Here is a 13371-nt window from a genome sequence, read left to right as displayed (position 1 = left end):
GTAAATGAAATGTCATCTCACGTAGTGAAAACAATGTGAAAATTGTTCTAATGAGTGATACATGAATACATTATATTAAGTTCGTGAACTATAATTGGGACAATTTAATACTAATTTGAAACGATTAAAGGCAATTAAAACGACAAAGTAAACTTTTGCTCAATCTTTCTGCCGATTCGCATTATTGAAACATTTAACCAATGGGGACGTTATCTCATATTTGGAATTGCTGCATTGGTTGAACTTCCTGTGGACAAGACCGTGAGTCACGCCTCCTGCTCCTCCGAATCGAACTTCACTCTGATTGGAGGATCGCATATTCCACAACACTTCCTTGTTTCAGAGCTACCAACATAATTTCGTAAGACGTTGGACTTAGAAAAAATCCATGCGACAGATTTTTTGAACATGACTGTACATAGCCGCCACGGCAGTTCTGAGCATAGAATACTGCCCATATCCTGATTTAGAGTTCGTTTATCAATTGTTTTCAAAGGTATTATCTGTTAATAAATAGCAAGTGAAAATATATTATTATAATTTTTGTTAACTATATAGTTAACAAAAATGAGTGGACAGGAACTATAAGAATATTTCTTGTTCCGTTTTAAATTCTGAACAAAATATGTGTCTATGCAAAATTGTCAAAAATCAATTTTAAAGGAGTTATGATCGATTTCTTTTGTTGGTGCGTGAAGCGGCGGCCATCTTGAATTTATGAGTCCCTTCAAAACTTGGGCCCGGTATGCCAGATGTCTACTCAAGATTTTGTTCTTTCCTTAGGCATGCTCTAACAGCATCAAAAGAGAAAACTCGTCCATCTCAAAATTTCTGCTGGTCTTATGGCCAGATAATGGAGGCGGGTGCCTTATCATATCACACAGTCGTGAAATGACATAAGTGTCGCTTTGGTGATATGTTTTGTAAAAATGTGTGACAGTCAGGTTTACCGTCGTTATCATTATTATTATTATTCAAATCCATAGCGGTGAAATAAGGTGTTGAATCAAAGTGTTGAGTGTTTTAATTTGTAAGAATATATATTTGATTTGCCAAGCCGACGGGAGAATGAAAGGAAGTCCCGAGACGGACGGGCGAGCACCTGAAAGGTCACGTTATGCGTCTAAAGCTTAGGAAATTCGACCGTAATGACAACCATTTATATATATCTCTGTTTCCAGCGGTCAGATTTATGTGAAACTTTTACCAGCGCAGCAGCATGTGTGCAAGGATGGATGTGTGGAGTTTCGTCGCGATCAAGCAACAAATACGGATGCCAGATCAAATTGGTTGTAATTGATCAGTTTATGGGCACTGATTGCAGTTGAGCTATGGGCGACAGCAAGGCGAAAGCTTAATCCGTAGAAACCAAACTTCGACCACGACCCGTCCAGGTTGGGAGACAATAGAGCGAAGTGGAATGACCTCTCCGGAAGCGTCCCTTCAACGAGCGCCGAGCGTCCTTTTTCAGAATCCAAATAAAACGAAGGACATGGTTTTTCGACACACAGTTTTGCCGCGATTCTCATAGCGTTAGCACCTCCGTGCTTCATCCCCGTGTACCTTGGACTTAACACAGTTTTGCCGCGATTCTCGTAGCGAGAGCACCTCCGTGTTACCTCTCCGTATACAGTTTTGCCGCGATTCTTGTAGCGAGAGCACCTCCGTGTTACCTCTCCGTATACAGTGGACTTTGTTGTGTTTCGCGAACACCAGTGTGTGATAGGCAGTAAGTCTATACGAGTGCGCTTACCTCAACCGCTGGAGGAAGTTGAAGCGAGACTGTGTTTCCGTGATAATCTTACGTCGTTTATAGTTTTTGTGAAACGAGGAACATCGAAAATTATGGCGGGCTAGAGGAAGAAGAGACATGAGGGCGTTACCCTCGATTCGCCCGATGTCAGACAAGACTACGACCCATGCCTACAACATGCCAAGGAACGACGAGCTACGCCGCTTGATGCCTACCAGCCGCCACGGAGAGAGAGAGAGATGTCGAACACTGCCCTGTTGACGTCCCGACGCGCCGACGATGCCTACCAGCCGCCACACAGAGAGAGAGATAGATGTCGAACGCTGCCCTGTTGACGTCCCGACGCGCCAAACTCCCGTCGCGCTTGTCATTTGTAATTTATTCGTCTCAGGTCAATTTTTCTTATTTCTTGTGATTTTTTAATGATCTTAAATTCGTTGTTGTTTGTGCTCCTTTGTATTTGTTTAAAGTGCGTACTATTGGAGTAAAGCGCCGCCCGCTTAATTGTTTAATCTACTTGAGGTTTGTTCATTTTTATGTGTCAGCGCTGTGTCGCTGCTAGCTACGTCAGGTCGCGTATGTGATTATTTGTTAAAGTATTTGCCTGGTAATATGAATTGCTCGTCGCGGCGAAGTGTTTAAGTCCCGCCTGCTAGAGAGTATATGTTTGCGTCACTCAACCTAGGTTATTGTTATGTTTAAAACCACGTGAGGTCATGTAAAAGGAAAACGTCCGCCCAAGTGAGCGTAATTGCCGTTGAGACGCCTTTGTATATGCTGGACAAATAATGTATTGTCACCGCACCGACCTACTTTTTTTAAAAAAAGGTGAACTTAAGTAAGGGCTGGCTAGGATTTAAGTAGCACTGGAGCAAAATCACAAATGGCCTGATTAGACAAAAATTAAGGTAAAATTAATTGAGAATGCAATAATTAGGGCTCGTCGTCATAGAACCTGTACATGTCATGTATCATTTCTTGTGTTGATGACCCCGTAAAGAGAGAATCTGAGAGAGAATGCGTGAGTGAAAGAGGGGAAGATGTAACTAATTGATTCTTGTTATTGTTATTGATTTAGTTTATTTTACTTCGCGTTTTGTGCCTCTTGGCTAATTTGCGAAGATGGGGATGAGTGATGAAATGATGAAATTGATGAATGGACATTCACAAACAACCAAGCCCGACCGGGATTCGAACCCGGGACCCTTGGCGTCGCAGCGCGATGTGCTAACCACTCGGCCACAGGGTCGGGCTAATTGATTCTTGTTTTGTTATGAAGAGAATATACTTTCTATTTTCATGTTAATTTTGGGCTATATCATTTCGTACGCATGTCGCTACCCGTGATTTTCAGGTATGCAGCTAGCCGCTTCCCGGCTACAGGTAAAGATGTGGTAATTTGAAAGTATATATGTTTTTGTTTTCTATTCGATATGGCTAATCACTATGCACTGTTGGTCACCGGTTCCTACACACGAACTTAACCTGGACCGTAACGCTATTTCACTTGTCCGAGGGAGATTTTGCCGCCTCTATCTAGGTAGTGGTAGCATTTGTTTCCCGGGCAAGGGAGGGCGTTTCACAAATGCTGAATCTCGATCGAAACCTCGACCGGGTCAACAAATGGTAGTAGAGAACAGACGAATCAGTGTTCCGATTAGCAGTATGGAATCACTCCTAAGTGATTCCTTGAATATGAAATAGATCAGTGCTCTGTGGGCAGGAGTTCTATCTCACTACCGTCAATAAAATTCTCTAAGTTCTACCGAACAAATTTCGGGATATAGACCGTGTCATTAAAGGAGGAGATCGTGACAGGGCAATACCAGGCCATTTTGATCATGCATTTGACGAAGCAACGAAGAGATGGGGAAAGTTCGTCAAATGCATTCTCATCAATGCTACGACCCACACGTCGCAAGTTTTCAAGGCCGCCATAACTCAACAAATCTGGAACACCTCGTATTATCTAGATCTGACACCGAGTGACTTTAACAGGAAAAGATTTGGGTCTGATTCGGATGTGATGGTAGCTGTTTATGAATGCTGGGAGTAGCAAAAGAAGGACGTCTATGCTAGAGTTATAAAAGTATTTTTATCCACTTTATACTTAGATAGGCTAGTTGAGACTAGAGCTACGGCTCAAATTGGAATTCTAACCACTGTCCAACGTGCCTCCACCGGGAACCGAACCCAGGTTTTTTTCATTACAATATGAAAGCATTTACTCTACGATATCGGGGAGGCCTGTGCCAGGGTTATTAAAACGCTGGACAACGGGCGGATTAAGTGCAATTATGTATATGAAGAAAGAGTGCCGATTGAATGAATGGAAGGATTATTTGTTTTATTTTACTTCGCTTTTCTCCTTTTATATATATACGGCGGTTTTTCCAGTTTTGGTTAATCGCGAAGATGAGGATGATTGATGATAAGATGAAATTGATGAGAGGACAATCACAAACATAGAAACAAGGAACAACACAAGACTCCACAGATGATTATACTGGCTGTGAGACCAGACGCCAGTGTCTCGTTTGTCGACAACAATGCAATCTAGGGTGTACTAAGTGGATGTGAGGTTGACATTTGGGTGTCTTCAGAAAGGGACACTGCTTACACCGCAGCAATACCGGAAAAGTACCTTATATACAGATCAGAACATGAACTTTTTGGACAACCCTCGTATTGGTCGTTTAAGAAATTAACAATTCTGGAACAATAAGTGTGAATTTAGGGTTTACAGTCTATACTTGTCGCATATTTTTTGTTTTGTGTGGATTTGACCCGACTTAGCACCATAACGTTTTATGCTTTACACACTTTATTGGGAAGGAATAGCGCCCTTTCAGCCCTCCCCCTGTGTACGCCTTCCTTTCGCTCAGGCAAAAGTCACGGATGCAACAAAGTAATGAGTTTTTTGTTGTTGTTGTTGTTGTTTTGTGTGCGGAACGTGTACGGTTGGGAAGATAGACACGCCCGGTCCTCTGGCCAACGTTCCTCACGTACAAAACAATAACCACATGGAGAAGAAGTACAAATGTGACGCAAATAAAAGAGCTACTTGATTGCGGGCAACAGAACTCATGCAGGGTTCTCTGGGATAATCGCTCGTCAAAGGTTGTAAACCCGCCCCTTCCGCTTCTGTTCCCGCGAGGGCTAAAAGTCGAAGGTGATTGAACGTGAAATTGAATCTTACAGGAGCAGTTGAAATGCTGTCCTCTCGTGTGTGACCTACAGATATAGGTCCAATGCCGGCTACTCTAAAAACTCATCATCGTAAAAGCACTTCACCTGCTGCAGGTTTTATTTTATTTTTTATTATTTTTATTTTTTAAACAAGGAGAAAACTACACGCCTTACTGCCAAAAGCAGTAAAAACAACAGAACTTCACTCCACTTCTTGTACAGTCAAAATCAGAAATGGCTGGATTTCAGATGGCCTTTGAATTTGAACATACCACCCAACCCCTTAGATGGCAGCAACCCGAAACATACAACGAATTGGCACATTGTATAACATGCAAGGATACGTGTTAGGAGCAGTGTGTCACCACCTCGCGGAAGACCTTTGAGACCATAACATTCGACTTTATCCGAACAGTGTTTTGATTTGGTTTATTTAACTTCGCTCTTGCTGGTCTCCGTGGCGGAGTGGTTAGCACATCGCGCTACGACGCCAGGTGTCCCGGGTTCGAATCCTGGCCTGGGTGTTTGTGAGAGTTCATTCATCATATCATCACTCGTCCTCATCTGCGCAATTAGCCAATAGTGGCAGAAGAGCGAAGTGAAATAAAACAATTCAATTCAATCAATCACTTCCGCACTTTTGACTAATCGTGAAGATGAGGATGAATGATGATATTGATGAAAGGACACTCGCTATGAACATCCATGCATGCCCTTTTTGTGTATCCTGTTACTTTTGTACTTGATACAGACAGAGTCTGATGAAGAACTTGCTAGAAGGTTGAACTCGTTACGTTTAGGTTATGTTTTTAATAAAATAAATTACTGCCTTGGTCAGCACATTTAGTTTTTCATAATCATGGAAACAAGGGTTAATGGTGTTATAGTTTTCAATAAGTAAATCTCGAGCACGAAGTTACTAAATATTACGGCATAGTTAGTTATCAGTTTCTTCCTCAGCAAACAATAGATTACCACTAAGTGGTCGCATGTTTCATTCCAAATACCGGTATACATTATCTACATATTTTTTATTTCTTTTTTTACAAATTGGTAGTGCAATTTGGTATTTGTAGGAAATTGTATAATCATGGATTATGAATAAAAATTTCATTTCTCTTTTCCGGACATCCATGCCAATAAGTGTAGCCAACTTGTGCACACACGTGAGCACACGCGTACATGAAGTGGATGGTACGGCCTTGCCAGGCTCGTGTTAACAACAATAAATGCCAACCGATAAGCATTGTGGTAAGAGCAAAATATCACACAATATTTTTAAAAATTCTTCGGACTACAATAGCACAAGGTAGCTGTAAACCACCCATAAAGTTGTTTTGCACATTCTGCTAATGGTTATTAAGCCTGAATTGACATCCTGTCCCGCTTCAGATTGTATTAGCTCCAGAATTTCTGCAAACTACTCGCATAATGGTTACCATTCTGTTACGCTCATAAAGTCCCATATAATGGCGACATTTTCGTTCGCGTTTGGAAGGTATTTCTTGTCAGCCATTTTGATTTCTTCAAAAACCAATGTGGGTGCAGAAATTGTATTTGTGGTTGAGCTATTTTTAAGTTGCATAGCTCAGGATGGCGAAATAATGAAATAAATGAGAAAACAAGTGCGCAAAATACTGAGGGCCTACCCGATGACGGAGTGGTTAACACTCCAGCTTCGTTCCCTGGTGGACACAATATAGATCCAGTCCCGACACTTCGACAACTTTGGTGCAAAATACTTATACTTGGTCCTGAATTCGAACCCGAACCTACTAGCTATGCAGAGTGCAAGCATGTATTTAGGGGGGGGGGCGTCCAGAGGGTCCGAACCCTCCCCGAAAGACTTACCGAGTACTAAAATTAAATCATGAAAATATACTTGTTTAGCATTTTTTGTATGGTCGATGGTTATAATTTCCTCTGAACTAGTTGAAAGGCAAGGATTATATTGGGATCGTACAGCTTTGAAGGCCAGTACCAAAGATTTATGCTTACACACTACTATTTATGATAATATGCATAAAATATTAATCAGGAACTTTACTTTTTGTTAACATCTTTTTTTTTTATTCAATATACTGTATATTCACTTCTAGGGCCTCCCCCATGGCGCAGTGGTATCGCCATTGCCTTGTAATCAAGGGGTCCCGGGTTCGATACCCGGTGGAGGCACAAGTGGTTCGGATCCCACTTTAAACTGTAGGTCCAGTCCCAATTAGCCTTCCTGTGCATAAAGTGGACTTAAAACACCAACTCATTATATTGACTTCTACATCTATTTGACATTAATTTATTTGCCAGGGAACTTGTTTTTATTCAAATTATGCTGATCTTAATACAGGTAAGATAGTTAATGAATGCGTGCTGTTTTATCTGTATTCTTATTCGTTCTTTTTACCTATTCATTTGGTTTGGTTTGAGTTTGTGTTTTAAGTCCACCTTATGCACAGTAAGGATAATCGGGACTGGACCTACAGTTTAAAGTGGGATCCGAACCACCATGTGCCTCCACCGGGTATCCAACCCCTTCATTACAACGACGCTACCACTGCGCCATAGGGGAGGTCCCTTACTTATTCATGTAATAAAAATCTAATATTAATTAATTTAATTTAATTATAATATTTTATTATTTATTATTATTCCTGAGACGCTTGATTCGGACCCCCTTCCCAATATATTTCTAGATACGTGTCTATTAGATTCTTCTTCTAACTGCTACGTCATTGAGGGCGGTTCCTTCAGTTTAGTAAAATTAAGTTTTTGATCTGATTTCTTCTCAGTATTATGAACGATTACTTACACACAGTGGCGGCGATTGGGTGCCAAAAAACTGGGGAGATGCAAGAAAAGATTCCTATCTCTGGTAGACAAGGCTTAGCAGTAAGAGTCAATAAGTGAAAGGCAACACCCCCTTTGCCCTCCTAAAAGCCGCCACTGCCTATACACAAATAAGTTTTTGTCACATTCCACATCACTCTCCTTCCCCATCTTCAGCAAATGTCGACTTTTACATTTCTTTACATTCCGTCGCTTTTCAAACTCGTTAGGTTCATCGCGACGAAGATAATTCAATGAAATAGATGATCGAACAAAAATCATGAACTACAGCCGGGACACGAACCCACCACCTTCGGAGATGAAATTGGTCATCTATCCTAGCTACATACGTTGTAACTTTACGTTGTTTTCCTAACTCGAGTTCGTCGCTTCAATAGGAGCAATAATAAACTGATGAAAAAATATCATGGGACAAAAACATAGCCACACCTTAGGATTTTTGGACCCCTGACGTTGTAGCGCTGTACGCTAACCATTACACCACAGAGGGTTTGCATGGAGCCTGTTGTATGTAGTCAGATAATCAGTAGTAAGTAAATTGTAAGCTGTAACCATACTGCAAATAATAAATAATTGTTCAATTCACGAGTAAACAAATGTGAAACTCTTTACCTACACTATAAGACAAAACTACAACACTACAAATAAATATATATGGAATTGCAGTTTATCATATTCAAGAATATTGTTGAATCTTCTTTAGACGCATCTTCCTGAGGTAATCGATGATATGCGAGATCCTGGTGAGAGGTAAACAAGTCACTTGCACTTCTATACATGCAAGCTTCGTGCTACCTCACAACAAAACCCCGGTTAACGTATCACTTTCTGGTCCGCTGAATAATAAATTAAGAATGTTAACACAGTCCACCTGGTATATTTATCCTTGCAGTTATAAACTCAAATGCAAAGAAGCTGTGAATTTTAAATTCTATGCTGGAAATAATTCTAAGGTTAGCATAGAAAATAACCATGATTCCTGAAATGTGATAGGTATGAATGCTAAAACATCCTCGCACACACCTTTCCGTAAATTTGTTATTGCATTATTTTCTTAAAAATTACGTTTACTTAAATCACGTCAAATCGCAAATGAAGAGTCCAGGGGTTGCAAGTTGCATTTTCTGGTTTTTACAAGAGAACAAATTCAAACTCACTTTTCTTCCTGTGTGCCATTTTTAAACGTTCACATTTCTCAGGACTGTACAGTTACACCATACAAAACCACTGATGGAGCTATTTAATGCCATCAACAACAGCAAATCAATAAAATTGGAATTATCAGGTTTTTCCCTGTACTCTTCAAATTAATTTATTTAAAAGACAAAACATTTCCATAGTTCACATCTTATATTGACTTCAATCTCTTAACTATTTGTCAATAAAAATAAATAAATAAAATTTACCATGCAATAAAAATATGCACACTTTGATAACAATATATTTGTTGAACAAACGCTTTGCTACAGTAGCCCAAATTTTGCAGTTATGATTTAGACTGAACACATCTTCAGAAAACAGTAACTCACAACGTATATTTTGTATAACATGCACACAAAGGACTAATTTATTTGATTAAGGAAATACATTTGGTTAACCATTTTGTTTACTGTAAACAAAAAATAAATTGGAAGCCCTTCATATAATTGATAATTTTGACTACATTATTTGGTAGCTCTGAACAAATGTGCACGATTACTAAAACGACTTTTTTTGGTGAACAAACATTTGTTTGTTTACTATTGAAACAAATATTTGTTTACGAGAAACTATTTTTTGTACGGGCTAAAGCACTAGCAGTATTGGCAAATACATCGGTGCTCGAAGTGGAAATTCTTAGGTGGGGATGTTTGCCTTGAAGCCATCTGGGGGAGGGGGGGGGGTGCTCATGATCAAATGAATGCAAATCAATAAATCACCTTTCAACAAAACTAGTCAAAATTATGTTCAAACATCAAGTTTAGAAAGAGTGAAAGGTCTGTATTTAAGAATGATTCAATCACTATTAGCATATGATATAACATTCTGGGGTAATTACCATGATAGTAGTAAAACTTTCTTGTTACAAGATAAAATAGTAAAGATGATGCTAAAAGAAATTTAACTTGCAGAAAACAATTTAGAGTTCTAGGCATCCTACATTTACCACCTTCTTTCAGATGTAACCATCCTTCACATAAATACCATCACCATGCAAGGAACAGAAGCGATTTTACAATACCATCACACAACACCACCTTATTTGAGAAAGGACCAAAATACAAAGCTATTCACATTTTTAATACCCTTCAGAGTGATATAAAAGCAATGCAGTCAGATCCTTCACAATAAAATGTTACTTGTTTTTACTCAATAAAGGAATACTTGAGGATAAATTGCTAAGGGTCCCGGGTTCGAATCCCGGTCGGGTTTGGTTGTTTATGAATGTCCATTCATCAATTTCATCATTTCATCACTTCATCACTCATCCCCATCTTCGCAAATTAGCCAAGAGGCACAAAACGCGAAGTAAAATAAACTAAATCAATCAATCAATCAATTGCTAATATCCTCATACTTATCAAATTTCTGAGGTACATAGTTAGATATAGGTAATTCCTGTCACTGTGTCATATGCATGTATTGATTCTGCACATGAAAATCGCACCGTAGCTGTAAATATTAAATAGTGTGTATGTATGGGTGAGAAATGTATTTTGTAACTATACTAGCAAAACCATAGAAAGTATGTAGAATCTACCACCAGTAAATCAATTGTTGTTTAATCTGTAGATTTTAATATCATAAATAGAATAATTGGAGATAACTAATAATAGTGATACATTGTGTTATTGTAATATTTAATTGCATGGTTCATTTCTTTTAGCACTTATTTTCTTTTGTAATAAGAATATTATACTTTTTAATATTCTAATCCATCTGTGGAAGATCAACTACTGTATATTGGTCAACAGAACAAAATAACTTAATTACACAATAATTTATTAGTGAAATCACATCAACTTGCCTATCTTGGTAGCGCCCAACAACATGTAAAAACAACAGAATAACAAGATCATTCTTCAGGTTGCAATATGCAGGTTGGCAGTTAACCAGCGGTTGCTAGAAATGCGCCATATTTCTAAAGTTCTAATGCTCACTATTTTACGGTTGCCAGACGTCCTGGTTTTCTGGGACAGTCCCAATTTTTAATAAATGAAATCTCTGAACTGAAAAATGCTTCAGGGACTCCTATTTCTCACGGTTTTTGTTATTCCTAACAAATGAGAGAGATTTTCCATTCAAACCCTTTTCTTTTCGAAGATGTTGGAATGTTTACACGCTCTATTGTTGGAATTTATAACTACAGCGACAATTGAGCTCGCGATCATAATTTCTTACAACTCCGTAACAAAATAAGCGAGTTTCATTGTCGGCGCTTTGCAACTTAGCGGCGAAAGACAGGAGGGGCCTGGATATACACAGAATCCAAAACGTGTCAATTGACACATATATGTTGACTCCAATAACACATTAACGTGCATACACTGCAAATGATGCACTGTTTGGTATGTTAAAATACACACAGAAATGCATAAAAGGGTACTTTTCTCTGCTGGTGTTCCTTGTGGTGCACTAAAATGCATCAATTGGGAAGATCAGACTATATCATTTCAAAGATAACAAAATTTCACATGTGACTGTGTCAATTGATGCATTAAAAGTGAAATTTTGTTATCTCTGAAATGATATAGTCTGATCTTCCCAATTGATGCATTTTTAGTGCACCACAAGGAACACCAGCTGATAAAAGTACCCTTTTATGCATTTCTGTGTGTATTTTGACATACCAAAAATTGCATCATTTGCATTTATGCACGTTAATGTGTTATTGGAGTCAACATATTTGTGTCATTGACATGTTTTGGGTTCTGTGTGTACGTGGCAATATCGATGTAGAGTGAAAAGGCAATTCTCCAGTGGATGCTTCGGTGCATTGAGAATATGATATACGTAAGTACCATTGTCCAACTCGGACAATATCTGATAGTCTGTACATATATATGGGTGTAAATGTATTCAGCTTATACACTTTGTCTCTTCTGTTGTACTGTATACAAAATTCACAGGTCACATTAGCTGTAATCATGCATTGCCACTTCTTGTCTTGTGCGGTTATTTTCTTGTGTTTTGAGTCTAATAATTTTGCTGATTCCGTCTCAAGTGTATGTACATGTAATTTTAAGTCTATATACTATTTATGTAACCATATTTTAATTGTAGTATTATCTTCTCAAATCTTTGATAAAGGTCGGTTGTAAAAGAAGCCTTAGAGGCCACCTGCTAAATAAGGCGATATCTATTTATCTATGAATCGGTGACGGTACTGGAATAATATCCTATTCTTGCCTGAGCAGGGGCGAATTTTCGAGTAGGTACTTGGCGACCATAGGCAGAAGAACAGGCCTCTGTGGAGGAATAGTTAGCATAGCGCGCTTCGACGTCAGGGGTCCCGGTTCGAATCTCGGGCTGGGCATCGGTGTTCTTTGTGAGGATCTTCATCATATCATCACTCATCCTCATCGCGATTAGCCAAAAGTGGCAGAAAGCGAAGTAAAATAAACGAAATCAGTCAATCAAACCTGGTCAGAAGAAAACTTTGCCGCACCTTGTTTCGAAATGAATATACTAACTACGTTAATAATAAAGCTAATAATGATAATAATCCACGCACATTGAACTCGCCAAGTACTAGTCAGGAAAGGAATGTTACACCACGTGTTTTTTATATTACCTTGTCTTTCGCCAATTTCCAGTAAGAGTTTTCCGAATCTTACTCTGTTACTCACTTTTAACGAATCAGAACTGAAAGCCACACAATATCAAAACTGCATTCTTTCTACAAATTAAACTGAATCGCCTTTGCCCGACCGCTAAAGATTGCATTGTCGTTTGCACACTTCAAATTTACCAAGTCTTCATTGTTGCCGGCAGTCAAAGGTGATCAATTTCATGTGTCAACTTTTACCTAACAATTGATGTAATGCAATACCTATACACGTACAATATTGTTACCGCCCCCGCAACCCTCGCAACCGGTGTGTTCTCTCTAAGTTCCTGAAATTTCGTATAATCTCAGAGATTCAACAGATAGTATCCCCTATGTGATGACAATTCCATTCACGAAACAGATGTGTGTCAACAATAACACCATTCAAACTGGATGAGAATTAAATAGAAAGACCCGCTCTTGTTTTTTCTTACTGTCGGTGAACTTAGATGTAAAAACAATCATGGTTAGCTGTATTGTACGAGTCAAAGTGCATCACAAATAACTCGGTGTTCATTATTATTATTATGGAGTGTTATTATTTCATGCATCGTGTGCTAATATTTTTTCTTGTGATAAATGACTAGAAACAATTCTGTTTATATGTCAACAATGTCTGCACATTATAATTAAGTCTCCACAGTTAAACTACGCGATGGTTCTTAATTGTCTGGTCTTTATGCATAATATTTGTAAGTTCAATTCAAAGAAAAATGGACACAAATCGTCCATCATTATTATCTTTCACATTTCTTTTACAAAGAAATGGTGGTTT

Source organism: Lepisma saccharinum, chromosome 2 (assembly GCF_977018435.1).
Source record: "Lepisma saccharinum chromosome 2, izLepSacc3.1, whole genome shotgun sequence".
NCBI lineage: Eukaryota > Metazoa > Arthropoda > Insecta > Zygentoma > Lepismatidae > Lepisma > Lepisma saccharinum.
This window is presented reverse-complemented; position numbering follows the sequence as displayed.